Below are 27,989 nucleotides of genomic sequence, written 5' to 3' on the forward strand. Positions count from 1 at the left end.
TAGCTGAATGGTTTGGACACAGTCTTGGAAAGCAAGTACAAGATGAAAATAAATAAATGTATGAATCCAAAGCAAGTCTAATGGAGTCCAGTTGAACGAATTCAGGTGATGCAGGAAATATTGAATTAGGAAATGAAATCTTAAAGGAGGTAGGTGAATATCGTTACTTGATGTTTAGAATAACTAACAATGGCAGAAGAAAAGACATAAAAGACTAGCACAACCAAGGAAGGTCTTTTAAGGATAGGGTGGCATTGAGGGCTGCATCAAACCAATCTATAGAGTGATGACAACAATACCACATGCAATATGGTGTGGTAACTTCTGCGAAATCGGAGAGAACTGATACACTAAGACACTGACAGTTGGAGACTTGGGTGACGGCGCTAGAATACATACACGGCATCTCCTGCCTACCCTAGGAGGGGACTAAAGGAACCCCAGGGGCTGTCAGCTAGGCAGCGTGCGTTTGATAATTCCTGGCAATGCTTCCACTTGCTTGTAGCAGGCTGCTCACTTTCATCTATTCTCTTCGACCTCCCTTGGTCAACGTTTAAATATTTCCTTTTCACGTCCTTTTTTGCCTTTTTCTTTCTTTTGGTGATACCTTCATCCGTCGAAAGATCGGAGATCTTCTTTCGACATGGATATGGGGGTCTATCTGGATTTCAGGTCCTCAACTTCCCGACACCATTGTAACCATAGCAACCAGTTTTCGTATAATTATGTTCTACTACTGTCAATAAGTTCTTGGACTGGCGCCTACAGTGCAGGCAACACGTCGTACACCCATCTACTACAGTCAATAACTTCTTGGACTGACGCCTACAGTGTAGGCAACACGTCGTACACTCAACTACTACAGTCAGTAACTTCTTGTGCAGGTGTTTACAGTGTAAGTAACACAATGTACACCAACGTACGTACTCCACTCAATAATGTTTGTTGACTGGCACTAACAGTTGAAGGATCACATAGTCTTTTGACCAGTGTTTTTACGTCTTTTTCCTGTGGTGGTGATCAGGCGGATTTCGACTTGATCATCTCAAACGTTTCGCTAGCGGATTAGCCTAATTTTTGGAAGAACTCGAAATTTTCCCGTTGTTCAAATTAAGACATTCTCAAGTTCAGCCGCTGACATTCAACTACCCATCACAAGAGAGATCGTAGTTCAGCTTATACTCTATGCACGAAACTGCCTCTTGCTTGGAATAGCGAAGAATTGTAGTAGCAACACACTGTTGTCCAAATCCTTCGCTGTAGTGCACCACAGCGACACTAGGCGGCCAGTCCACGAAGTCAATGGCTCTACTACGTATATTAGGTGAGTAGCGTCATCTTTTCACCGTGTGCTTTCTTCCTGTAACTACGAGCTTTAGAAAACCTTCAGACCAAAATTAAAATGCTTGAACTGACCGAAGATCGAACCTAGCGCCTGTTGGATCTCCGATGGAATGTAAAACCCTTTGACACTTAATTGGGTCCTAGAATTTTCCTTATAAACTTCCTCCTTAATTGTGGGATATTTTGTTTTGGCTAATGCCTTTGTAACGTGGAGGTATTCTGGTCTGACTACTATGCAGGAGTGCCTCAGTTTTGCCTGGAAGGAGATTGATCTGGACATGTAGGTATCATGGCCACTTCCATCCTTGTTGTTCTTTCCCCGTGCGACTCTTTTTCATTGTCACTGTAAGTAAATATCTCACCCAGATATTTAAATTTCTCATTCCTCCGGGCACGTCGGTGCATTGCGAGTTTTTTATTTTATTTCATTTTATTTTATTTTTACAATTTGCTTTACGTCATACCGACACAGATAGGTCTTATGGCGACGGTGGGATAAGAAAGGCTTAGGAGTGGGTAGGAAGCGGCCGTGGCCTTAATTATGGTATAGCCTCAGGATTTGCCTAGTGTTTAAATGGGAAACCACGGAAAATCCTCTTCAGGGCTGCCGACTGTGAGACTCGAACCCACTATCTCCCGGATGAAAGCTGACAGCTGCGCGCTCCTACACACCCTGTATTTATTTATTTATTTATTTATTTATTTATTTATTTATTTTAGTAGTGATCAGATATACGTAAAAAGTACTTCATTTTACACTGACTCTACAGCAATATTAAATATTAGTAGTAAGAAAACATAGAATACAATCTAACAAAGAAGGGAATTAATATTAACAACATTTTAGAAATGAAATTATAAATAAAATAAATCACAGGGGTATAAACACATATGATAATGTCCCTGTCATCAGTAATGTTCTGTCCAGGTTGTCAACAGAAAACCGGAAGCTTACTCCTTTAGTATACGTTGGTTTTTAAGTGATGATAAGAAATGAAGATGTCAGTTTCACGCAGAGCATTTGCTGTTGTGGAAATGCGTTAGAATATGGAGCATTGTTGGTGCAACGTGAAATGAGGTAACAAAGATGTGCATTTAAGAGCACAGTTCACTGTCGGCAGCCGTGAAGATGGTTTTCCGTGCTTTCCCATTTTCACACCAGGCAAATGCTGAGACTGTACCTTAATTAACAATTCTGTGAAGAAAGCAGAGATATGTGTACTGTAGACATTTACTCATGTCCAAGATATTGAAATATGACAGAATTTAGTTGGCACTATACTGCCTCAAGTCAGGGTTAAGGACGGAAAGAATGAGAATACGCGGTTAATTTTATTGACATTTGTGCGGACAGATGAAGACCAGATGGAGGAGCAGAAATCAATGATAGGAAGAAGATAAGTACAAAAGTATAATTTAAGAGCATGTGAATCACGAATTTCAGTAAATCTGAACAAAAGTCAGAGACCTCATGGCGTGGGTTTTAACTTGGTCTAGATGAACAGAGAAATCTAGTTTGTTATCATGAATTATTCCAAGGTCTATGACCTGACTTCTGCGGAGTGCCATTTATTTCATAGCTGTGGGTAAGTTCACGCTCATTTTGCCACATCGATATTTTGCCACATTTTCCAGCATTATTTTTCAGTTTTCACTTAGTTACCCAGTCTTAGCAGAAGTCCAAAGCATTTTGAATTCTGTCACAATTACTTGAGTAAATCACTGAAGCTTGTATCCGGGAGATGGTGGGTTGAATCCCACTGCCAGCAGCCCTGAATGTGATTTGCCATTTTCATACCAGGCAAATGTTGAGGACGTACCACAATTAAGGCCACGACCGCTAACTTATCAATTCTAGTCCATTGTGTCAGTGCGACATCTACCATAAACCGTTCCAATGTTTTAGTTGAGTCTATGTAGGCCTACATATCTTTTCGAATGAGATCCTCAGGGCAGTTTTCCTCTTCTTCTGCTTCGTTTTGGCCAGCTGTGGACCACGTTATTTCATCCGGTTGCACCCTTGAGCTTTAATTATTTCCCAGTATTCCCGCATTCGCTTTTTGTGAGCCTCCTTTCTTTCATCAGTCCACTTCTTGCCTGTTTCCAACATCGGGTTTTATTGTAATCGCTGGTATGATCAAACTTTCCTGGATGTCTTCATGTGGATATCCTGTCAACCGCTCTCCCAGTCCGTTAGTCCAGTCCAGCCGTTCACCATGGACAATCGCCCCCGGAAGGAACCGTTCCCATTAAAGAATATTCCTGAGGGTTTTCCCCACCACCTCTCTTTCCTATTTAAATCCAGCGGTGTTCTACAGGCCAGCTACGTACGAGGAAAGTCTTACACTGACTTTGCGAGTCCATAAGATGTGTTCAGGTTAGGTTAGCTCTTCCCGTGACAGTTCGTAGAAACTTCCACATCAAGAACAAGTAGAACGCACTGTGACACTCGGAGCAAAATGAGTGCAATTTTTGGAGTGAAAGGGATAGTCCTGTGGTTATTGTCTCAGGGGAGGAAGCCGGAGAGTCGGTCACGCGCAGGTGTAGACAGCTGATGGGTTGTCACACATTTAGAGCTGGGAACGACATGTCTGATCCCTAATTCTGGAAGGTATTTTTCAGTTTCGGTGAACCGAAGTTCCTTGGTTTTCTTGTTTGCAAAATAGGAATTTCTACAAGCTCATACGTGTTACGTGGCCATATAAAAAATCCTCCGTTTGCGAATGGTGTCCGTTATTCTTTCCACATGCAGGTACAGTTCCTTGTTATGCCGTAGGATCTTTCTCAGGATTTTCTCTCTTTGGCTTCTAACTATTCAATTAGACCTTTCCTGTTCAATGCAAGGCATTCTTCTACATACATGGCCTCTGGATAAATGAATGAACTGACTCAGGCGGAAGAGCGCCACCTTCTCACCGCTGAGTTCCGTGGTTCAAATCCCGGTCACTCTATGTGATATTTGTGCTGGACAAAGCGAAGGCGGGATAGGCTTTTCTCCGGTTATTCCGGTTTTCCATGTCATTATTCATCCTTGCAACATTCTCCGATATTATTTAATTTCAACTGCCAGTTATTAACAATTAATTATTGCCCCAGAAGAGTCCGACAGGCTTCGGCAGCCGGTACAATTCATATCCTCACTGCTAGATGGATGATTCGTTCATTCATTCCATCGCTGACCCGGTCGAGTGACTGGAAACAGGCTGTGGATTATTATTATTATTATTATTATTATTATTATTATTATTATTATTATTATTATTATTATTATTATTATTATAATATCCTTTCCCTATTGGTGGGTACTAGGTTACATTACATACAAAAGCTTTCGCAGCCTTATACGACAGGCAAGATCGGCTTCTTTGTAAATGAAGCACTGACAGTACCTTCTGCTAAGCCGGAGGGAAGCTGGTACATGGAGACAGTGACAGTTGGGGACCGATTCTTCACAAGAGTCCACGAGTCAATACTTGGGAGCAGTTGTCATTTAACAAACATCGTGAGAAAGTGAGATAAATACGAGGGTCGAAGTTACTACTCAGGTCACACAGACGCTAGGCTTTAACAACAGCGATATGCATTTATTTTACTTAATGTAAAATTCTGAATTAGTACACTTATATAATATAATTTCGTGTGGCTATTTATAGCCGAGTGCAGCCCTTGTAAGGCAGACCCTCCGATGAGGGTGGGCGGCATCTGCCATGTAACTACGTGTTATTGTGGTGGAGGATAGTATTATGTGTGGTGTGTGAGCTGCAGGGATGTTGGGGACAGCCATTGGAATTAACCAATGAAGGTTAAAATCCCTGACCCGGCCGGGAATCGAACCCCGGAACCCTCTGAACCGAAGGCCAGTACGCTGACCATTCAGCCAACGAGTCGGACAGTGCATTTCTATAAATAAGAGAATGTTTGTTTTGTGAATGCAGGAAGAAAAAATAATTTCATAAAATAATTCATATGATAGCGTCAAAAGGAGCCAAAAGATAGCATTGTCAGACGCAAGGCCGATATGTTGGAGGTTCACATTGGCCACACAGGATCTTTCGGGGACTCTACAAGACACCGGAAGTGTGGGGAACTACGATGATGCACGACCGCTGCACGGCCTCCCATATCGCACGGAGGTTGGTCGAAGCAAGGTTCAGGAGCACTCCCCCCTCTCGGCAGCATCTCAAATGTGGTCAACAGGATTACAATTACATCGGAAGATTTTGAGGGCCAGGTGGTGGTCACCAATCAATACCACTGATCTGAATTTACAGAAGTAGCCCAGGTGGCAGTTTCCTTATCAGTTGCCTATTGCAAACAAATTTGGAAATTTATTGAACATCTCCCTTGGTAAATTATTCTAATCCCTAACTTCTGAACCTATAAACAAATATTTACCCCAATTTGTCCTCCTGCATTCCAACTTTACCTTCATATTGTTGTGTTTCCTCCTTTTAAAAACACCACTCAAAGTTATTCGTCTAATAATGTCATTCCACGCCATATTTCCAGTGATGGTTCGGAACATACCACTTAGTCGAGCAGCTCGTCTCCTTTCTACCAAGTCTTCTCAGCCCAAACTTCGCAACATTTTCGTAACCCAGGACAAATCCAACTGCTTTTCTTTGGATTTTTTCCAGTTCGCGAATCAAGTAATCCTGATGAGAGTCCCATGCACCCAAGCCGTACTCAAGTTGCGGTTTTACCAGAGACTTAGATCTGTATGCTCTCGCCTTTACAGTACCTCCTTACTACAACCTCTTAACAACCTCGTAACCATGCGCAGAGATCTGCACCCTTTGATTAATGTTTTAAGAACAAGTACAAATGGACAGCCATCGTCTATTAACACTAAGCAGAGGGAAAAATATAAGAGGTCCGAAACTTCGAAAAATGAAGGTATCGGAAAAGAAAGACAAGAGCTTGAAAATGAAATCCTCCCTAGGCCTCGCAAAGCTCGGGGTCGGAAAAGAAAAAGAATTGGCCAAGGGAGGTCGGTTAGGATAGCTGAAAGTGAGGAGCCCGGCACAAGTAAGTGGAAGCAATGCCAGTGTTCAGCAAAGGACCCCACACGCCCACCCTGAGCGCCTCCACTCGCCTCTTAAGACGGGCAAGTGATGATGTCGTGGATGTTGTTCTACCGCCCCCACCCACAGGAGGTCCATAGGCAACACCCTCACACAGCGGCATATCTAGCTCACCCTCATGGAGTGTACCAGAGAAGCCGCTACAGAAGTGGCGTGGCCAAGACGTTCTCCGACACTCCCGGCACTAAAAGCTATACCGAAAAAGAAACAAACCATTTTTCCGTTTGCGAAAATCAAATGATCATAAATATGTCCCCCGGTCATGGCCATCTATCAACGGTTGCTAATTCCTGATGACCAGTTATAAGAAATACCCTGCACGGTTGCTAGGTAACATTGTCTGACCATCCATCCGTACCTTACATCACAGCCTGCATGGTTGCTAGGTAACAGTGTCTGAACATCCATCCACACCTTACATCACTGCTTACACGGTTGCTAGGTAACATTGTCTGACCATCCATCCACACCATACATCACTTCCTGCACGGTTGCTAGGTAACATTGTCTGAACATCCATCCGTACCTTACATCACTGCCTGCACGGTTGCTAGATAACAGTGTCTGAACATCCATCCACACCTTACATCGCTGCCTGCACGGTTGCTAGGTAACAGTGTCTGAACATCCATCCATACCTTACATCACTTCCTGCACGGTTGCTAGGTAACATTGTCTGAACATCCATCCGTACCTTACATCACTGCCTGCACGGTTGCTAGATAACAGTGTCTGAACATCCATCCGTACCTTACATCACTGCCTGCACGGTTGCTAGGTAACATTGTCTGAACATCCATCCGTACCTTACATCACTGCCTGCACGGTTGCTAGATAACATTGTCTGAACATCCATCCATACCTTACATCACTTCCTGCACGGTTGCTAGGTAACATTGTCTGAACATCCATCCGTACCTTACATCACTGCCTGCACGGTTGCTAGGTAACATTGTCTGAACATCCATCCGTACCTTACATCACTGCCTGCACGGTTGCTAGATAACAGTGTCTGAACATCCATCCGTACCTTACATCACTGCCTGCACGGTTGCTAGGTAACATTGTCTGAACATCCATCCATACCTTACATCACTGCCTGCACGGTTGCTAGGTAACAGTGTCTGAACATCCATCCACACCTTACATCGCTGCCTGCACGGTTGCTAGGTAACAGTGTCTGAACATCCATCCATACCTTACATCACTTCCTGCACGGTTGCTAGGTAACATTGTCTGAACATCCATCCGTACCTTACATCACTGCCTGCACGGTTGCTAGATAACAGTGTCTGAACATCCATCCGTACCTTACATCACTGCCTGCACGGTTGCTAGGTAACATTGTCTGAACATCCATCCGTACCTTACATCACTGCCTGCACGGTTGCTAGATAACATTGTCTGAACATCCATCCATACCTTACATCACTTCCTGCACGGTTGCTAGGTAACATTGTCTGAACATCCATCCGTACCTTACATCACTGCCTGCACGGTTGCTAGGTAACATTGTCTGAACATCCATCCGTACCTTACATCACTGCCTGCACGGTTGCTAGATAACAGTGTCTGAACATCCATCCGTACCTTACATCACTGCCTGCACGGTTGCTAGGTAACATTGTCTGAACATCCATCCATACCTTACATCACTGCCTGCACGGTTGCTAGATAACATTGTCTGAACATCCATCCATACCTTACATCACTGCCTGCACGGTTGCTAGGTAACATTGTCTGAACATCCATCCGTACCTTACATCACTGCCTGCATGGTTGCTATGGTTACACTTCCGTCACACATTTTTTTCGCGTCACGTTAGACAAATTTTCGTATGACTCCCAGCCGTAAGACATATTTATGTCAAAAAAATGTAATATATAATGCACAACACGACTATCTCAGAAACTGAATACCAGCTTTCGAGAAACTCGAATTTAATTTTCTCGTGGTAACAAACAAACAAGAACTGAACAACCTAGTTGTGTGTATCTAACGCGAGTATGGGACAAGAGACTTCACGATGAGGTCTGCTAGGGACCACACTTCAATTTCAATTCATCATTCCCTGTCGTTTATTCTCCCGTTATTTCCAGTATTCTTTCATTATTGCATTGTGCTTCATTCTGCTCTCTTCGGACCACTCTGGACGGGGTTTCCTTTCCAGTCTTCCTTGGAGTCATTCCAGTCTTAAATCCTTATCTTAAATTCCACAGCTCTAGCCCTTCAGACAAGCAAACATCCTAGGGATATGAGCTACGAATTTTAGGTAAACAAAATATAATAACGTATGACAATATATTACTTATTCATAAAACTTTTTCTTGATCATCTTTATCCGGTCGATTAGATTAGCAGTTTCCCTCTTTCTACCGTTACGAGTGCCAATGTGAGTCAATGCAGAGTTTCCCCTATCTCCTAACTACATTCGGCGTAGGCATTTTTCAAAAATCAAAAAGCGCCTAAGAGTATTGAACCAAGGAACACATTACAGAAGTAATCATGTAAATACGTTAATTTGGCTAGGATTTGAATAAAAAGGAAAACGAGTAAAGAAACAACTGATTTTAAACAGTTTCTGCTGAACCGCATTTTTTTAGTTTGATAGAGCTATCCAAGACTCACGATTTGACACCCTTCCGGGCCCTTTGTACTTTCAACTTTCGGCACAATTAGGGAAATTTCTTAATTTTGCGTTTGTCGTAGTATAGGAGCCCCTACATTGTCTGATAAGAAATGTTTCCAACAGTAAAAATCTCTCTTTCCGTAGTTTCTTCTTCTCTTATTTTATTTATTTCTAAATCTTTATTGACATATTGTATCCAGCTTGTTGTTGAATCATTTTCCCCAAAGGTACTTGCATATTTGTTTTGTCTATCTCTTATCATCCATTGTATAGAATCATAACATTATAATTACGGTTTCAGTGGTTTGAAATACGGCGTAAGAAGCGGGGTTGTTGTTTAGCCCACACCTGACGACGAAGGAGACAGATGAGTAAACTAGAGTGAGCTCTACTGGTCACGAGAGCCGTGTTCTGGAATGTGGCAATCCAATTGTTTGAGCTCATGTATGGAAGTGTCGCCAGGAAACGCAGGTGCTTTGTATGAGAACAACGACCTCGGTGGCACCAACAATGGCAATTGTTCCTTCATCACATCTCATTAGACATTCATAGCAGGGTCACCATCGTACCCCGCCTTCTACAGGTCGGGCCGGGAAAGATGAACATTGCACAACAACGCATCTTCCTGTTCCCTTCTCTCGTAAAACTGGAGAGTCACCACTAGAGCCAGATTTTAGGCAAAAACCTATTTTGTTCCTCAAGAGATAACTAAAAATGAACTTGTATTTACACGTTTAAGGTATTTAAAAGGTTAGAAACGGTGACCCTATGGCGCCTAAAAATGCCTATTTTGACGTTGGAACCTATATTACCGAGCGAGATGGCCGTGCGGTTAGCAGCGCACAGCTGTGAGCTTGCATCCGGGAGACCGTATGTTCGAATCCCCCTGTTGGCAGTCCTGAAGATGATTTTCCGTGGTTTCACATTTTCACACCAGGCAAATGCTGGGGTTGTACCTTAATTAAGGCCATGTCCGCTTCCTTCCCATTCCTAGGCCTTTCCTATCCCATCGTCGCCATGAGACCTATCTGCGTCGGTGCGACGTAAAACAAATAGCAAAAATGAAAAAGAACCTATATTTGCATATATTCTTATAGGCCTATCACACAAAGTAGGGGTCTACATACGACGAAAAACGTAAAATTAAGCAATTTCCTCAATTGTGTCTAAAGTTGAAGGTACAAAGGGCCCGGAAGGGTTTCAAATCGTGAGTCTTGGATAGATCTATCAAACTTATAAAAAACGATTTTCGAAAATTACTTCCGTGTCTAAATGCAGTTCTGGGAAAACAACCCAAACTAGCTTATTTCTTCACTCGTTTCCTTTTTGATTCAAATTAACTTATTCACATAATTATTTCTGTAATATATTCCTTGGTTCAATACCCTCAGGCATTTTTTGTTTTCCATACCGAATGTATTTAAAAGGGCTTAAGAGAATCTATGCACTGACTCACATTAGCGCTCGTAGTGATGGAAAAACGCAAACTGCTAATCTGATCGACTGAATAAAGATGATTAAGGAAAGGATTGTCATTTTTAGGACTAAATGAAGAATATATTCCCATACTTGGTTATATTTTATTTACCCAAAATTCGTAGCTGATATCCCGAGGATGCTCTCAACATTGAGCTGCCTGCCTGAAAGGATAGAACTCTGAATTTTTATCTCTAAATCGATTTAAAAGGTTTTCATTCCGAGAAACTAAAGAATTTGCTTACTCGTTTCCAGTATTTTGAACAGTATATTCTTGAAGAAAACATTAAAATAGGGAAAGCTGCAACCCGCACTCTCTGGAAGTCCTTAAGGACCTCGGCAGTCAACACGCCCGTAGTCTTCGTGTCAAGGGCGTGAGACAGGTTATCTACTTGAAACAAAACACTTCATTTCATTCTGTGAGAACACTTTGTTTGTTCAGTGTGTGCATTATGCCGAGAATATCAGCTTTCTAGTCGTCTGTAATTAACAGTGATTACTGGCGTTTCCTCATTTCATATCGGATCGTAAAATTATATTCTGTGGCATTTACAGCAAAGAGGTTTGTGAAATTAGTTTTATATTTCCCCCTAGTCCGCCTCTGTGGTGTAGTGTTCAGTGTGATTAGCTGCCATCCCCGGAGGCTCGGGTGGGATTCCCGGTTTTGCCACGAAATTTGAACGCTGGAAAGGGGTCCACTCAGCCTTAGCAGTCATCTAAGTAGAGGAAGGGGGGGAGGGGTCTTTTCGAATTTCAGCCATCCTCGAGGTGGTTTTGCGTGGTTTCCCACTAATCTTCCTGGAAAATGCCTGGATGGTACCTAAATTAAGGTCACGGCCATTTCCTTCCCTCTTCCTTCTCTATCCCTCCCAATATTCCCATACCCCTCCACAAGGCAGCTGTTCAGCATAGCAGGTGAGGTCACCTGGGCGGGGTACTGGTCCTCCTTCCTAGTTGTATCCCCAGACCCAGAGTCCCACGCTCCAGGACACTGCCCTTGAGGCGGTAGATGTGGGATCCCTCGCTGAGTCCCTGGATGGTAAACGGATTGAGAAAGGAAGAATGACGAGTTGTTATCAATTTAGCAAAATAAAAATAGTACAGTATTTTAATTGATGCCTATTAAAATGCGTAAAACTGAAGCTGCCCAAAATATATTTTAGAACGTATTTTTTCATATTTGAGAGCCTATTTTAGGCACCTAAAATAACATGTTTAGCAACTAAAATAACATTTTTAGCACCTGAAATTCCGAGGTCTAATCATCACTTCCGATCTTAAAAGTACATTTTGCTAGTGTTTACACTTCGCACTTGCACAGAGATATTAAACAGCAGTAGGAAGAGAAAGGGCTAGGACTTGGAAGGTGGCGGCGGGGCCGCAATTAAGGTAAACCTGTAAAAATGAAAAATTACAGAAAAAGACATTTTCTGGGCTACCAACGTCTGGCTCCTTGACTGAATGGTCAGCGTAGTTGCCTTTGGTTCGGAGGCCCCCGGGTTCGATTCTCGGCCTGGTTGGAGACTAACTTTAAATGGTTGTTTCCCCTGGTTCGGGGACTGGGTGTTTGTACTGTCCCCAGCATCCTACAGCTCACATAACACTATCCTCCACTACAATAACACGCAGTTCCTATACACGGCGGATGCCGCTCACTGTCGTTGGAGGGTCTACCTCACTAGGGCTGCACCAGCTGAGCCGAACTTGTCCTCGGACACTCTCAGCGCTAAAAGACATACGATAGATAAATAAATAAATGGCTACCGACGATGGGGTTTGAACCCACCATCTCCCGAGTACAAGTTCACAGCCACGTGATACGCACCGCATAGCCGACTTGCTCGGTAGATTTTATATTACTTGTGTATTTACTGATCAAGTGGAAGACAGGGAAAAGTGTTCCTAACTAAATATCTATCTATCCATCCTTAAATCACGTCCTTCTGTGGGTGGTAAACCCTGACTGTCGTAAGAGGCGATTAAATGGGGTCCCAGGGGCTCTCAACTTGGCAGCGTATTTTGGAGGCCACGCGGCACTTAGCTGAGTCCTGGCATTGTTTCCAGTTACTTGTGTCAGGCTACTCACTTTCATGTGTGCTGTCTGACTTCCATTTTCCGGTCCCAACGCTATTACAACATTCCAGGGCTCGGAAGTCTTTCATTTTTTGCCCTTCGTGGCCCTTGTATTTCTTTGGCCGATACCTTCATTTTTCGAAATGTTGGGTTCTTTCCAATTTTTTCCGTGTTTAATGTTTTATAGACGACAGTTGCCTAGTTGTACTTCCCCTTAAAACAATAATCACCACCACCACTCATGAACCATGGCCTCAATTCCAGCCTCTCTCCAAAAATCTGAAGGTTCTACTGTGACATTAAACCATTCACTAAATAAATAACTCACATGAGAGTCACATTTCAAGCCGAGAGAAGGAGCATAGAACACTTGATCCGAAACTCGAACTGGAGACCAGGGCGTCACGCTGGAGGAGAGAGAATCTTGCATATGTAAATACTATCTCCAACTACAGATTGCTATCTACTAGGGTGTTAACATACGACCTTCACGGATCCTCCGCCTTGTTTGGGTAACGCCTCAACATCATTTGTTAAATGTGCCCGCTTCTACAGCCTAGAATCCCACGTTTCCTAAGTACATACAGGGATTAATTGAAAGTTGATACTGGCCACAGTTTGATCAACACTGGACTAAAATACTAAGCTATTTAAGACATCAGGTCATTAATAATACAATTCTATGACACGCTATCGTCTGCTACTGCAGTCAAGTAGTAATATGGATGCACATGGTGTGATGCTATGCAAGTACGCTTGACCTCCCACTGTGCAACAAACTTGGAACACCAGATATTAACCGTACGGTGATCGCACAGTCTGCTTGATTATTTGATACAACTTGAGGGAGTTTGAAATCTTTTCGCACGTTTTCGGATCTTATCACAATGGAGAATGTAAGAACCAATAGCGGCGATTAGGGTGGTAGTGGGGAAGGTTGGATTTGGGGGGGGGGGGGGCACTTTGTGGAGAAAATATTACATTTGCATTTCATTTTAGCTGGCTGAAACAAGGACTTACATAAATTATAAAAACAAGCAATTTGTGCAAGCCCTGTTGTCTTATCGGCTAATTATTTCCTGTATTTTCTTTAATTATTAACAACATTATTAACCGAAATACGAAAAAATGCCGTTCGTCGTGCGTAGCCGATTTGTATAGCGCCACAGCAAGTAGGGGACACTTTGCATGAGCTGCGAGGAAGGGTAGCAGGAGTGCCAAGGTCATGGACACTGAGGTATGATTCACCTGCTTGCCGTCTGTTTATTGTCTGTTAGTGTCTTTTAGTTTGTAAGTGTGTAGTTAAATACTGAATAATTTGTAATTGTATAATCACACCGTACTTCTATTTAATTGTAATACATGTTATTGTTCCTTTGGTGAAAGTTTTATTGTATAGTAAGTTACTGAATCAAAATCTCAAACTATTATTGTCACCACAGTTAAGTTGGTAGGCTGTCAAGCTTTATCTCTCCGTCGCAATGCGCTCATTCCCATTTTGTACTTTTTTCAGTTTACATGTATATACTGTATATATTTTCTTGTCCCGTCGTCACCATGAGACCTGTCCGTGTCGGTGTGACGTAAAGACACTAGAAAAAATAAAATAAAATAAAAATAAAATCATTAAATTAACACTCCAGTCATTGCAAGCGGAGGCTTAGCCTAGGCCACAGTACTTGGCGGGTTGCGCTCAGTTAAGGAGAAATATCATTACGTAAAGATATGTATCCCACTTTGTTGTCTGTACATTGTTTTGACCCCCTACTTCTAATTCCCAATCGCCGCTACTGCCTAAGAACGTCCGTCAGGAAGATGATAGTATGTGTTACGGAGATATCCGTGGTAGGTAGAGGTGAAAGAAGGTGCGGGCGTGAATGGGTTTCAAACTACGGAATCAAAGTTAATGTAAAAGTAATTTAAAATTTAACTAGGTTATATTTTCTTTTCAAAAACAACGCAATAACAGACATGGCAGGTACAATGTAGCAAAACAAGGGGAGATACAATATTTACAGGTTTTGGGCTTCACGCCCTGACTTCTGCGATCAGCTCAGTTTTACCACAAACACAAGTTTTAACAGAGGGGCAGAAAACCCCATTCATCCCTAGGAGCCCCTGGCTCCGGATTACACAGAAAAGCCTCCACGAGGCATATGACACTCCATTTTCCAAAAGAGCGATCCGCTCTTAAAATTTAAGCCTCTCAAAGGCCACACCAAACTCTACCTTCAAGCTGTCCTCTAAGGACGTATTCACAGGGGTAAAATACCCAACCTACAGAGGTCTATTACATGAAAAGAAGGTTGATTACATGACCTCTAAAATAACAATTTGAGAGGAGGCGATCTTGCACTCCTAATACACTTTGTTTTTAAAACCTACTTTGGCACTAGGCCGTTATTACAAGGGCTAATCCCATACTACAGAGGTGACTTAATGGCAATTTACATTACATTACGGAAGAATTGGTTGAGAGAATAAGTTCACCTCAAAACAAATGTGAGTGGGAGCTCGAGAGGGTTAGCACTCTCTATCCCAATATGTAGCTTTACAAGAAAAAGATGAAAAGAGTAATTACATTTTAGGAAAAGGTTACATGATGGAAATGCTTCGAACCCGCCGCGAGTGTTAAACTGCCGACCTAGCAAGAAAAGAAGTTATTAATAGGCCATTACCTGGTGTTGAACGGCTGAAGAAGAAAGAGGCGCTTCCCGCCTCCTGCTATGTACTTAATACACTGAAAGATGGAACAGAAGTGGCCCCGAGACCCTAAAATCAGCAGTTTATATCCTCTCGCGGAAGATTCTAGGCGTTAGGGGAAAGAAAACACCCTCCCACAAAATTTTTATTGGCTAGGGAAAAGAAACCCCTACATAGAGGAAAAAGAAACACATTATTGGTGGAAAATTAATTAAAGAAATTCGGGATTGGCTAGATCCAAACTAAGGGGAAAAAGAGGAGTATACAGCCAACTTAAACAATGACATAAAGAAATTTAACAAAGAGCAAACTCTTGAAATAAAAATTTCTCCAACAAAATAGTTCTTTGACTCCGCACTAGGTCGCACTATTGTTGATCTTCAGTAGTGTCCTCTAGAAGAGAAAGTTCACACTTCTTACTTCAAGCGAAACAAAAACACATCAAAAATGACACAGTTCACAAACTCAAAAATTTCCAGGTAGTGACATCTTCTGAGAAATTAGTAGATTAATAGTGTAGATAAAGTTCAACCTTCCTCCAGAAGAGGAGTTTCAACTGGCGCAACTTTTAAATAAACGGTGTAGAGGTGTACCGCCCGGTACAGACCTCCCCCCCCAAAAGTTCCTCCAGGGGTGACACATGAAATCAGTTTGAAACAAAGTCCAAGTAATGATGTTGATACGAAGATAGATAGCAGAAGCATTTACAAGATTTCTTAATTCAGTTTCAAAATGTTGTTGTTGCAGGTGAATGAAAGTCTTTATGTTTGTAGAATTTGAATTTCTGAAGATAAACTTTTAATACTTAAAGGTGAAGAAAAATTTTGCAATGTCCACCAAATATTGTTGTTGAATTCCCAAGTGTAGTTATTGCTTATGGTGACTGTCCATGTAGTTGATGTTGATGAAGTTGGATGGCCGGACCGGCCGTTGCAGCTTGCGTCCAACAGGAGGCCGCTCGGACCCCTCAAGTACCCTGAGATACCGCTCGCCCGCACTATGAGGGGAGCAGAGGTGTTGAAGCACGCCGCGCCCGCGGTGAACATATACAGGCTGCGGGCAAGTAGCAGGTCGTGCGCCGCACATCAGCCTTAGCCGGGAGGAGAGCTCCGGCTCGCCATGCACATGTCGTCCTCGCTGGGGCCAAGGGGGCCCGACCTTGGCTCCAGTTGCTGCACGGCGCCGCGCGGCTGCGGGGGCGCTGAAACATTAAAGCTAGGCGGCAGAATTGTGTTGGACTATCATCTTCTTTGAGGGTACAGGCTTGTGGAGAGGTTGAGGGGCCAGCGGCGTGTAGATATCCATGGCATTTACTATTATGAAGCCACAGTGTAAGGAGGAGCAGGAGACGGGAGCGTGGTAATGGCCGTGGCAGGAACAGGATGGCAGTTTAACGGGTCGGGGCAGGTTTTACACAAGGCTTACATCTAAAACCAAAATATTACAGAAGGGGCAGAATGCCTTAAAAGTGAAACTCAAAAAAAAAATATAACCTTCATATCCTTTCAAAATAATATGAAGCAAGTTAACACAGAAATTACACCGGTTTCACCTGGGACAGGTGAACTCTAAATATCCTCTCGGTGGCTGGATTACTTAGCAATAAGGTAACCGGCGTAAGAAAATCGAGAATGATACAAGGCCCATGAAATCTGGGGGCAAGCTTGCCCGCGGGAACAAAATTTTTGACCATAACCTGGTCACCTACCTTCAAAGTGGTGGGTCTCCGTCCACGATCATACCTTTCCCTAACCTTTTCATGAGATACTTTAAGATTAGCTTTAGCCTTCTTCCAAAGATCTTTAATGTTGTCCGGATCTATTGTCTCGGGCAGAATGTCACTCAGAGACCAGAGGTTAGAGAGCGGCGAGTTGGGAACAAATTTGAACATTAAAGAGGCTGGAGTGAATTTATGTGATTCATGAACCGCCGAATTCAAAGCAAAAGCTAACCAATGCAGGGACGTGTCCCACCTGGAATGATCTTCATGATGATAGGCAATAAGTGCGGACCTGAGATTACGGTTAACCCGTTCAGCCAGAGATGGTTGAGGGTAATAAGCAGATGTAGTTACATGAGAGATGGACAAGTCAAAACAGAATTTACGAAACAGATTTGATGTAAAAGCTTTAGCATTATCAGATACAATGTATTGGCACGGACCAAAAGAAGCAAAAATAGAATTTAGGCAAGTAATGGTGGACTGAGCGGTAGCCAGCTTAGTCGGAAATAACCACGAAAATCTAGTAAAGCCATCTACGCACACAAAGATGAACTTGTTAGCATTACCCTTTGACTGGGGGAAGGGTCCTACATAATCGATATACAGGCGTTCCATGGGGCGCGACGCTTGATGCGAAGACAAAAGGCCTACCTTGGTGGACATGGTGGGTTTACTAAGCAAACAAGATTTACAAGCTTTTACAAGTTCACGGATTTCACCGTCCATACCTTTCCAGATGAACATTTCTCGAATCTTTTCACGAGTTTTAAAGATACCCAGATGCCCTCCTAATGGGGTCTCATGATAATACTTGAAGATCATAGGCACAAGAACAGCTGGAACGACAACCTTCATCATCTTGTCATGCCTCGAAGGGCAACATAAAACACCATTCCTCAGAACATAAGGGACGACATGTTCCCCAGAAGAAAGGGTTTCCATTATCGGAGCCAGCGTCGGATCTTCACGTTGGTATTTCTCGATATCCCTAAAGAGCATGGGAGCATCTGTTAGGATGGCATTAACCTCAGATAGTATGGACTCGGAAGGTGATGAACTGTCGACAGGTTCATGGGTCTCGACGTCGTTAGAAAACATACGGCTGAGTCCATCAGCCACAACATTTTCGGTACCTCTGATATGCCTGACATCGAATTGGAAGGCGGAAATACGGATGGCCCAACGGGCTATACGACCTGTACGACGCGGCCTACCTAAGACCCAGCTTAAGGCTTGATTATCTGTCTCCAGATCGAATTTGACGTGTTCCAGATAGAGACGGAACTTTTCTAAGGCGAATAAGACTGCCAAACCTTCAAGCTCATATATGGAGTACTTTGCTTCTTGAACCGATAGAGTCCTAGATGCATAGGCGATGGGACGCCTCCCTAGTTCAGTCTCTTGAAGAAGGACTGCAGCTACAGCTGACGACGACGCGTCCGTTTGGACGATGAATTTCTTCGAGAAATCAGGCATAGCAAGTACAGGGGCATTACAGAGAGCTAATTTAAGATCTTCGAAAGCGGCTTGTTGAGAAGGTCCCCACTCAAATTTGATGCCTTTCCTACGTAGAAGGTTTAAGGGCGCCGCTCTATTAGCAAAATTAGGAATGAACTTCCTGAAGAAATTCACCATGCCAATGAACCTGGCGATACCTTTAATGTCCTTGGGAGGTTTAAAATCACGGATGGCCTGTGTTCTAGAATGATCGACTGCTACACCATCAGGTGACACAATATGCCCTAGGAATGACATAGAGGGCTTAGCAAAGGCAACCTTGGACAACTTAACAGTTAACCCAGCCTTACGAAGGCGATTGAGAACTTCTCGCAAATGATCTAGATGTTCTTCAAAGGTTTCGGAAAATACGACGACATCATCCAAGTAGTGATATAAGTACTCAAATTTGATGTCGGAAAAGACCCTATCTAGTAGCCTAGTGAGCACAGCTGCCCCCGTGGGGAGCCCGAAAGGCACGCGGTTGTATTCATATAAATTCCAGTCCGTGGCAAACGCTGTAAGATGTTTAGACTCCTCGGCAAGGGGAATTTGATTATAGGCCTGATTCAAGTCCAAGATAGTGAAGAACTTGGCCTTACGAAACCATGAAAAACAAGAATGAAGGTCGGGAAGGGGCACAGATTGCAACACCACCTTCCGATTGAGAGCCCTGTAATCAATGACCGGCCTGAAGCCTCCTTGGGGTTTCGGGACTAGAAAAATAGGCGAAGAATACGCTGACTTAGAGGGCCTAATAATACCCTCCTTCAACATCTGATCGATGATTTCTTTTAGAGCCTTCATTTTAGGTGGAGATAGCCTATACGGTGGAAAACGGACAGGAATCGAATCCGTAACCTCAATTTTGTATTCAATAAGGTCAGTAACACCAAGAGTATCAGAGAACACCTCGGGAAACGACTGACACAGTTTGCGAATACTATCAGCCTGCTCCTCAGGTAGATGTCTAAGGTCTAACAACATCTCATCCTGGGTAGGCGAAATAGATGAACATGATACTGAATTACACTTTAACAAGGGAATTCTACAATTGGACGCAAATTTGAATGTGCACGACCTACTCTGGAGATCGAGCACAAGACCAGTGTGAGAAATAAAGTCAGCTCCCAATATAATGGGGCAAGACAATTGCTTGGCCACAAACAATTTGATTTTCCATGTAAATTTAAAAACCCGAATTTTGACATGTAAGGAACCTAGAATTTCTAATGGAGATGAATTAGCCGAAACTTATTTAACAGGAGATGAGTCATAGTCAGGGAGTTTACAAACAGCTTTCAATTTAGAATACCAATCAGCCGAAATAATGGAACAAACACTGCCTGAATCTAAGAGAGCTGTTATAGGCTCGTTATTTAACTCAATCTTAAGAAAAGGAACAGGTGCGGGGGTATCCGCCGCAATCCTAAGACACTCTTTAGGGCATTCAAAAGATGAATTTGAAGGCTGGTCGTTCTCTGCATTTACAACCTGTTTACTAGGGGCTGGGTCTCGGGAAGATGGATTAGTCGGCTCAGCCGACGCCACTAGTCACTTTTTATTATTAGCATAGCTGGGATTTGCACCAGAAGTTGAGCAGGAGGGGGTGCTATTTGCGTTTGGGCAATTCTTGGCGATATGTGAGAAGGCCCCACACTTAAAACAGCCTTGTGATGACCCTGCTCCATTCCTTGTCCCACTTGACTTGATCAGAGGACACTTATTCCGCAGATGGTCAGGCGACCCGCAAGCATAACATTTACGGGGATTGACTGGTCGGCGAGGTGGAGGCCGAGTGTTACTAAAGGAAGGCGGGGGTTCTTTCGCGACACGCAAAGAATCGGCGTATCTAACTCCTTCCGCTGAGACTGCCAATGCTTCAAGTTCCGAGAACGTTTGCGGGCACGCCGCGAAACACAAATATGACCTATAGGATGGTGAAATACCTTCCACAATAGCTTGTACAATTTGATCCTCAGGGAAGTGAAGAGCAAACACCCTAGTATAAAACTTAATGTCCTGTATGAAATCAGCCAAGTTTTCATCCAAACGCTGTACACGATAATAGTACTTCTGAATAAGGGAGGACCTGGCCCTAGCCGGGATGAAGTTAGCTAGCAAATGGGCATGGAAATCCTCAATAGAAGATTGCTCGGCAATGGCTCTAACTATTTTGTCAGATAGAACACCAATAGCATAAGGATAGATAATTTGCAAAATTTGACATGGGGAAAGAGAAAACACGAGGGCATGATCCTGAAATTCCACTAGAAATCTTAAAAATGAAATTACGTCACTGGTGGTATTAACAGAAAACTTGGATATACCTCTGAGCAACATTGCCAATGGATGAGGCAAGCTACTAAATCCGGGTGACATAGTAGGTAAAGGTTTCAATGGCAAGGAAGTCAATTCAGAACGGATGTTACTCAATGATGCGCGACGTTCAGATTCGTTGTCCAATGGGGCAGGGATAGTTTGAGCAGCAACGGTTATCCTATTAACTTCTCCCTTGGGAGGCGCTTCCTCACTACCTGGATTCACTATAGTGGGTTGATCAGATTTGGGAGGAACTTCCCCAGTTAACAATTGAGTGACTTTACTAGACAATTCAGAGATAGTTTCAAGGAGCGTATTAGCTTGCTTCCTCTGAACGTCATTCACCTTCAGAGACAACAGATCATTAACTCTATTTGAAAAGTGATATAATCTGCCTTGCACACGCTTAATTTGGTTAGGAGATGGATCGTTTTCATCAAAAAAGCTGACTACCGATGCTAGCCCAGTAATATTCTCGACAATCGTGGAAAGAGAGTCATCAATTTCTTTCTCTCCCAAATTGGGGATGGAAATGGGCAAATCAAGGGACTCTCTAAGCTTGTTAGTGTCTATTGCAACCGTGCCTCCAGATTGAACGTTTCTGATAGTTAACTCGTATATCAACTCCTCTTTGCGCAAGTAGTTAAGGAGGAGAACATCGCGAGGGCCGGGCATGATGACAGAACAATTTTGAAAAACTCAAAAAATTCCAGCAACTGAGAAAATTGTTAGAGTTTGAATCAAAGCAATGTGTAGCCGTCAAAAGGGGCTAAATTGAGACCCATTCAACCACGCTCTGCTACCACTTGTTACGGAGATATCCGTGGTAGGTAGAGGTGAAAGAAGGTGCGGGCGTGAATGGGTTTCAAACTACGGAATCAAAGTTAATGTAAAAGTAATTTAAAATTTAACTAGGTTATATTTTCTTTTCAAAAACAACGCAATAACAGACATGGCAGGTACAATGTAGCAAAACAAGGGGAGATACAATATTTACAGGTTTTGGGCTTCACGCCCTGACTTCTGCGATCAGCTCAGTTTTACCACAAACACAAGTTTTAACAGAGGGGCAGAAAACCCCATTCATCCCTAGGAGCCCCTGGCTCCGGATTACACAGAAAAGCCTCCACGAGGCATATGACACTCCATTTTCCAAAAGAGCGATCCGCTCTTAAAATTTAAGCCTCTCAAAGGCCACACCAAACTCTACCTTCAAGCTGTCCTCTAAGGACGTATTCACAGGGGTAAAATACCCAACCTACAGAGGTCTATTACATGAAAAGAAGGTTGATTACATGACCTCTAAAATAACAATTTGAGAGGAGGCGATCTTGCACTCCTAATACACTTTGTTTTTAAAACCTACTTTGGCACTAGGCCGTTATTACAAGGGCTAATCCCATACTACAGAGGTGACTTAATGGCAATTTACATTACATTACGGAAGAATTGGTTGAGAGAATAAGTTCACCTCAAAACAAATGTGAGTGGGAGCTCGAGAGGGTTAGCACTCTCTATCCCAATATGTAGCTTTACAAGAAAAAGATGAAAAGAGTAATTACATTTTAGGAAAAGGTTACATGATGGAAATGCTTCGAACCCGCCGCGAGTGTTAAACTGCCGACCTAGCAAGAAAAGAAGTTATTAATAGGCCATTACCTGGTGTTGAACGGCTGAAGAAGAAAGAGGCGCTTCCCGCCTCCTGCTATGTACTTAATACACTGAAAGATGGAACAGAAGTGGCCCCGAGACCCTAAAATCAGCAGTTTATATCCTCTCGCGGAAGATTCTAGGCGTTAGGGGAAAGAAAACACCCTCCCACAAAATTTTTATTGGCTAGGGAAAAGAAACCCCTACATAGAGGAAAAAGAAACACATTATTGGTGGAAAATTAATTAAAGAAATTCGGGATTGGCTAGATCCAAACTAAGGGGAAAAAGAGGAGTATACAGCCAACTTAAACAATGACATAAAGAAATTTAACAAAGAGCAAACTCTTGAAATAAAAATTTCTCCAACAAAATAGTTCTTTGACTCCGCACTAGGTCGCACTATTGTTGATCTTCAGTAGTGTCCTCTAGAAGAGAAAGTTCACACTTCTTACTTCAAGCGAAACAAAAACACATCAAAAATGACACAGTTCACAAACTCAAAAATTTCCAGGTAGTGACATCTTCTGAGAAATTAGTAGATTAATAGTGTAGATAAAGTTCAACCTTCCTCCAGAAGAGGAGTTTCAACTGGCGCAACTTTTAAATAAACGGTGTAGAGGTGTACCGCCCGGTACAGTATGGATTAAGGAGTCTGGCTTAAAGATATGTGAGGAAGTTCAATCTCTTGTTACAAGATGTTTATTTTTTAATGTATATTTTAAAAGTTTACTAAAAACAGTTTTGTCCAATCCGCCCGTCCGTTCTGCTGGACCGATTTACTTAATTTTTATTTTATTCTCTCCGGAATCACCTGCCGGTGAATCATCAAGTATTGATAGCTCTCTAAGATCAGTCAAGTTTGAGTAATCATAAAATCATATCACCGAGCGAGTTGACCGTGCGGTTAGGAACGCGCAGCTTTGAGCTTGCATCTGGGAGATAGTAGTAGTGATGGGACATTCGATTCATTTTACTGAATAGATTCATTTGATTCCGTTCACGTTACTGAATCGTTACAGTGATCCGATTCACGGCGCATTAGTCACCGCTCCTACTGCATCTGTGTAGTATGTACTGGTTTATTTTCGTGTGGCTATTTCTAGCCGAGTGCAGCCCTTGTAAGGCAGACCCTCTGATGAGGGTGGGTGGCATCTGCCATGTGTAGGTAACTGCGTGTATTTGTGGTAGAGGATAGTGTTATGTGTGGTGTGTGACTTGCAGGGATGTTGGGGACAGCACAAACACCCAGCCCCCGGGCCATTGGAATTAACCAATGAAGGTTAAAATCCCCGATCCGGCCGGGAATCGAACCCGGGACCCTCTGAACCGAAGGCCAGTACGCTGACCATTCAGCCAACGAGTCGAACGTATGTACTCGTAAGACAGCAGCAACAGCATTCAGTGCTCGCAGCTGCCATCTGGTCTTTATACTATCAACTCCTTTCTTAGAAAAAAAAAATGCTAGTCACTCTAATACATCGAAGGTTTCTGGTGACGCAGGGTGGGAAAGGTTAGGATTATGAAGGTAGCGGCCATGACCTGAATTAAGGTACAGTCCCAGCATTTCCGGGTGTGAAAATGGGGAAACTACGGAGAACCATCTTAACGGCTGCCGACGATGGGATTCGAACCCACCATCCCCCGAATGCAAGCGCATAGCTACGCGATACTAACCGCACGACAACTCACTTAGCCATTTTTGAAAATATGAATTTTTCTATCAGCTGAGGATTTTTTTAAAATCGTCATATTTTGTATAGGCTACCCGCGATGTACAGTAGCCCGCTGGTTTTCTGATTCAACATACTGTTGGTTAAGTTATTGCGTCTGTCCACATATGATTGAAGTCTTGTGCAATGATGTGACATATGAACTGAGAGAATACCGAGCCGTTCTTCCCAATATAAAACATATAAAACAGGTACTTTTGAGTGCATGCGCATGACTCATAGTCATAGGGCAGGCTACAGTCGAGTTTAATTGTCAAATGTCAACTAAGTTATAATACTAAAATTCATTTAACTAATAAATAGTATACCCTAATAACCTACCTACTTACTAGCTACTTCAGAATTATGTTTTGACTACCTTCTAACACTGCAAATAAATCCATCTATTATTTAAACCTCCCTGTAAGAAGAGGAAAGTGAATGCAAATGGGCATTATTTTCAAATGAGCTGAGCTCGAGAGTCCATTATAGCATACGATTCTTTCAGTGTGCCGATAAGGAGCCGTGTATATCTTGTGTCTCACTGAGCCGTGCTCGTTCACGATTCTTTCAGTGTACCATGACTCACTGTATGTCTCGCTGCAGTGGAAGCTCGGCTCTCCGCGTGTCCAGTGAGCCGATAAGGAGCCGTGTGTATCATGTGTCTCACTGAGCCGCCCTCGTTCACGATTCTTTCGATGTGCCATGATTCACTGTCTCGCTGCAGTGGAAGCTCGGCTCCCCGTCAACATCCAGTGAGTGCGCCATTCAGCACTGTCCGCTGGGAGTAAGCTGAATCGTGTGCCGTGAGCTCGTCGTTCCCATGAATCGATTCACTCGGACACTTGAATGAATCGATACACTGCTTCGAAACATGCATTCAGTAGCCAACACTAGATGGTAGACTGTACAAGTGAAATGAAAATGAAAATCCACAGCCTGTTATAGTCCTACGACCGGCTCAGGAGTGGAATGAATGAAGCCCCATCTAGCGGCGAGGATACGAAATGTGCCGGCTGCAGAAGCCTGTCGCACTTTTCTTCTGGGACAATGATAAATGACTGATAGATGAAATGAAATGTTGATGGAGAGTGTTAGTGGAATGAAGTATGACAGAGAAAACCGGAGTACCCGAAAAAAACCTGTCCCACCTCCGCTTTGTCAAGCACAAATCCCACACGGAGTGACCGGGATTTGAACCACGGTATCCAGCGGTGAAAGGCCGGTGCACTGCCGCCTGAGCCACGGAGGCTTCTGACTAAACAAGTATACTGATGTATATCCAAATTCGAATGCCGAACGCAACTGATGCATACCCTCATTTGACCAGCGCATGTAACTGGTTTATACCCATATTTGGCCTCCGAGTGCAGCTGATTTATTCTCATATGTAGCTTCCATGTGCAAGACGTGTGTAACCAAATTTGACTGTCGAGTGCAACTGACAGATTCCCAAATTTAACTGCTGAGCGAATTCATGTATACCAAAATTTAACTGCCAAGACCAACTGATGAATAACCAAATTTGACTACTAAAAGTGGAACCGATGTGTATCCAAATTTGTCCACCGACATCAGCTGATGTATACACAAATTTGTCCACCGACCTCAGCTGATGTATGCACAAATTTGTCCACCGACCTCAGCTGATGTATACACAAATTTAACTGCCGGCCACAGCTGATGCGTTTCAACCAGAAAGAATTTGTATCTTCACCGCAACTGATGAAGACCGCATGACATCTTCAACGTGGCGCAGGAATCGTAATCTAATCACAAATATAATATTTCACGTTATCGTATGCTGTAATTGTGAAATGCTGAGGCGAACTAGGAAGTCCACTTTATCGCTACCATAAGTGACACTTTATAGATCAGAAACACTTATCAGTAAAACCCATTTCGGGAGATCACCACTAACATTGCTATATAAACTGCGATAAGACAGGCTTTCATCGTTATCTGCTCGACGAAGTCACCTGGGCTGCAGGTAAAGTCTCTTTGTGTGATTATCAGAAGTAACAGGTAGAGGATTGCACTCGAGGAAAGGGATTGATAAGTATCGCCTAAGAATATATTCATCTTATAGAAATCCAGAAGCCTCCGTGGCTCAGACGGCAGCGCGTCGGCCTCTCACCGCTGGATACCGTGGTTCAAATCCCGGTCGTTCCATGTGAGATTTGTGCTGGACAAAGCGGAGGCGGGACAGGTTTTTCTCCGGGTACTCCGGTTTTCCCTGTCATCTTTCATTCCAGCAACACTCTCCATTCTCATTTCGTAACATCTATCAGTCATTAATATACATCACTTTGGGAGTGGCGACCCCATCGTAAAAATAGCCTATATATAATTCATTCATTACACCCCTGACCCGGTCAATGACTGGAAAACAGGTTGTAGGTTTTCATTTTCATTTTCAGAAATCCAGAATATGTTTATGAATTTAGCTTTTCTCTTTGCTACTTGTTTACCGTCGCGCTGTCCGACTCGTTGGCTGAACGGTCAGTGTACTGGGCTTCGGTTCAGAGGGTCCCGGGTTCGATTCCCGGCCGGGTCGAGGACTTTAACCTTAATTGGTTAATTCCAATGGCACGGGGGCTGGGTTTATGTGTTGTCTTCATCATCATTTCATCCTCATCACGACGCGCAGGTCGCCTACTGGAGTCAAATAGAAAGACCTGCACCTGGCGAGCCGAACCCGTCCTGGGATATTCCGGCACTAAAAGTCATACGACATTATTTTGTCGCGCTAACACACTGAAGGTTTTATGCGATGGAAGAATGGGAAAGGGTTCTACATCCCCCAGCATTTACCTAGTGTGAAACTGGGAAACCACGGAAAACTATCCTAAGTGCTGCCGACGGTAGGATTTCAACCCATTATTTCCCGACTACAACCTCGTAGCTGAGCGACTCTGACCGCACGGCAATTTGGTCCACGACGACGATTTAGTCTTAATGACAGATTGTTTTGAAAAAGTGCAGTCTAATATCTTGCAACTTGAAAATTAATGCAGTGAGTATGATACGAAAATTACTTTCAAGACTAAAGTGATGTTAGTAAGGAATAAATCTCTGGAGACAATGTCGGGTTGGGAATAGAAAACTCTTTATTCTTTGAGTTCGATAACTGCCCCAGTTGATCAGAAGTAATAACATCCGCCTCCACGGCCGAAAGGTTAGCGTGCTGGCATTTGGTCCAGAGAGTCTTGGGTTCGATTTCCGGGCAGGCCGGGGATTTTAACCTTCATTGGTTATTTCCGATGGCTCGCAGGATAGGCAGGGCCCCATCCTTATAGACACACGCCGTTATTAGTGGCATTATTATTATTATTATTAAGCGTATGGAATTTACATAATGGACAAGTATATACAATATTATACAAAAGAAAAACCTGCAAATAATACATGGTACTAAGTAGGGAACAATTACACATGGATATCTTAATTATTTATCCACTGCACTAGGAATACTGAGACATCAGCAAAGTCTTTCCGGTCTCCAGTCGCAATAATAATTAATAGGAGAGCAATAGACGGTTATGTTTATGTTTAATAGGTCTAGAGAAGATATATGACAGAGCACCGAGGAAAAAGATATTAACCATACTGAAGAATTACGGGATTAAGTGTAGATTATTACATGCAATTAAAGGCATTGATGTCGATCACTGGGCCGCAGTGAGAATTGATGGTAGAATGTGTTTTTGGTTCAATGTACTTACAGAGGTTAGGCAGCTTTCACCTTTCTTGTTCATAGTTTACATGAATGGTCT

General features: G+C 43.0%; 2 protein-coding genes across 5 annotated transcripts in view; one reads left to right on the plus strand and one right to left on the minus strand.

The window, feature by feature from the left end:
* LOC136872067 (leucine-rich repeat-containing protein 15) overlaps positions 1-27,989 on the minus strand; it is a 444,903-nt gene that overhangs the window by 185,413 nt on the left and 231,501 nt on the right. The window lies entirely within an intron of this gene.
* The window catches only part of LOC136872069 (lysozyme), a 170,659-nt gene that overhangs the window by 74,654 nt on the left and 68,016 nt on the right, over positions 1-27,989 (plus strand). Inside the window, exon 1 of one of the 2 annotated variants that reach the window (XM_067145931.2) lies at positions 26,125-26,203. The exons of the other annotated variant lie outside the window; for it this stretch is intronic. The gene's annotated coding sequence lies outside the window, so the exon portion shown is untranslated. Of the gene's footprint in view, positions 1-26,124; positions 26,204-27,989 lie in introns of those variants that run through there. 2 annotated transcript variants of the gene reach the window in all.

The sequence above is a fragment of the Anabrus simplex genome, chromosome 4 (assembly GCF_040414725.1).
Source record: "Anabrus simplex isolate iqAnaSimp1 chromosome 4, ASM4041472v1, whole genome shotgun sequence".
Classification (NCBI taxonomy): domain Eukaryota; kingdom Metazoa; phylum Arthropoda; class Insecta; order Orthoptera; family Tettigoniidae; genus Anabrus; species Anabrus simplex.